This window comes from Sinocyclocheilus rhinocerous, unplaced genomic scaffold (assembly GCF_001515625.1).
Source record: "Sinocyclocheilus rhinocerous isolate Xijiao unplaced genomic scaffold, SAMN03320098_v1.1 scaffold1252, whole genome shotgun sequence".
In the NCBI taxonomy this organism is placed as follows: Eukaryota; Metazoa; Chordata; class Actinopteri; order Cypriniformes; family Cyprinidae; genus Sinocyclocheilus; species Sinocyclocheilus rhinocerous.
In genome coordinates, this window is record NW_015640452.1 from 388,438 (window position 1) to 391,241 (window position 2,804).

Genomic DNA, 2,804 nt, shown 5'->3' on the forward strand with positions numbered 1-2,804 from the left:
ATTTTGTTTCATAAATGGTTAAGTTTATTTGGCTGAGCTTGATCAAAATCATTTTTCAAATGTTTTAAATCTCTTTGTCTTGCACACAAAAAGTTATTTTAAAAACTTTCTACATTTTATGATGTCCAAAAGGTACCAAATTTCAGGAATAGCCCATCAATCTTTTTTTTTACTTTACTTATAAACAATTTCAAATGGTAATGTCATTAATGAAGCACTAATCTAGAAATGTCCCCAGTTTTCTTTTCAGGAACCTGGGTGTCTTAATGCTTGTACAGGCCATGCATAAAACACAAAGTGTTCTGAAGTTTTCCACCCAGGAAGCAATACATTTGGCATGACATTTCAGCAAGCAGCAAACAAGAACAAAGCCATTTATTATTTTTCCATTCTAAAAATGTCCATATTACACGTTAATGTTATGGTAAGTATATGGGTAAAAGAACACCTAAACAAATGTTCCTCCTTATGAAAAATGACACAGAGCTTGTAAAGGTGTACTGTAATGTAGTGGGAATAGCTAAGTGACTTTGTCCCCATGGTTCCAAACACGCAGAGCTGTTTCCTGGGTAGTTCATTCACAGCTACTGCAAAGATGATGAGCTCACAGTATGGGCTAAACAGCACTCTCTTTTCAGCTGCCATCCTTTGAATTACATCATAAATCACTCATAAGTGGGGAACAAAAACGTTGCCGTGTTTCAAGCATAAAGCAGCAGTGTAAGGTTGATGGGAGTTACGCCGCTCAAATGGGACTTTTTCACCTTGCAGAAAAGTCATTTTATTGGCAAAATAAGAGATTCCGAGCACAGTCTATTTACCGGACGCAGAGAAACAGATGAGCAGTACTGCATAAGAAGCTTAAGTGTAAAAAAACTGACAAGTCAGTGGTCTGTTGAGGAAAGCTCATCATAAACTTGGTCAGTTCTCCCACCCTCTCAAGACCCAGCGTGCCAAAGAACTGCTAGAGAGTTTAAGAGGCTTACCTCCTCATCAAACACACACACATAAATCTAGATGCATGAGTGCATACAATTCAGTCCAGCATACAAATGTGTGGTTTACATCCCCCTGTTTGTCAGTTTGAATTTTAAGGACAAAATGATTAGAACCACTAAAGCTCAACCCATAACAGAAGTGGCAATTATGAGAAAAACTAATTAGCAGATGTGTGCAGGTAAACAGGATTGAGAATCTATAAGACTCACTCACCTTCTAGCAAATGCAGAGTTCAGATACAATTACTGATGGATGAGTCTGCTGTTAATCTATGGGCTTGAAGGATTAATGATGATGATTAAAGGGTTAACACATTCGCCCCCATTTTTAACCCAACTCTTAGTCCCAACAAAGAGCTCACATATAAATCACTGAACTGCTGTAAGTTAATCAATAAGCGCTAACTGTAAACGGCATTACCATTTTACATTATTCAGTGCATTGTGTGTGTGTGTGTGTGTGTGTGTGTGGTGACATTATTCATGACATTATCCATTTTTCACACACAGGCAGCTTTGTTCATTGTATATGGGTGTTTCTTCAACTTTTGTGCCCCAGAGGATGATTTTTATTCAAATTAACATTATTATGTGGGGATCATATTAAAACTGTGCTACTTTTCAAGTTCCAGACAAAGACATTCAATCTTAAAATACGCAAATTATGAATTATTACTGGTTTAAAACTATGAAAATCTAAACAAATTGTGAAATAAACAAACTATTTCAATATTTATTTTGTGAAAATGATTTTTCCAGATATAACACCGAACAGGTGTTTTTTTTGTCTTTTTGGAAACTTAGTGTACTTTGTTACCATGGAGACAACAGTGTCAGTGAAAAGCGCACTTGTGATGTGTGAAGATAAAGAATATTTTTAAACAGATTTATATTTATTTTTATTTCCAATTAAGCTGTCCAATTAAGTCAAATTACGCAAAAAAAAAAAAAGAAAGAAAAAGGAAAGAAAAAAAAGTGTAAAGCGATTTAACTGTGTTTTTAAGATTCATTAGATATGTACATACATTACATTTCCATATATGAAATATTTTGTCATATGAAGTACAAACATGAAACCTATTAGAAAATGGAACGAATTTCATGTGAGAAAATATATCTAGCCCATACAAATATGTATGTTTATATATGAATAATACATTTTTGAACATATTTGTCATGTACATGTATATCCATCCTAAAACCTGTCAATGCATGTTGATATTACAGAAGTAAATATAAAAGATAGATATGAGTTTTAAAAAATTCTTATGAAAACATATATAGACATACATCTTTTTTTTGTATATGCTGTTTTAATAAAGTTGCTTATATAAATAAAATATGTATTGTTGACATATGGTTGGTTGCTACATATAACTTTTAATTAAAAAACAAATTTTACTATAATTTTTTTTACATTATATAAATATAATGAACTTATATCTTCATCGATCCAAAGAACGTACATATGTTAAAATTACATATTGCCTTATAGGTAACATATACAGGTGCATCTCAATAAATTAGAATGTCGTGGAAAAGTTCATTTATTTCAGTAATTCAACTCAAATTGTAAAACTTGTGTATTAAATAAATTCAATGCACACAGACTGAAGTAGTTTTAGGCCCAATCCCAATTCTATTTTATACCCCTTCCCCTTCCCCTAACCCTTCGCCTATCCCTTCCCCTTGATCCTTGAAACAGAGTGTCAAGGGGTAGGGGTGAAAATATTCCTCTAAGAATTGGGACACCACTACTATGCCGTCACACGTCATCATACGTCGTCTAGCTCCTACAATACACAC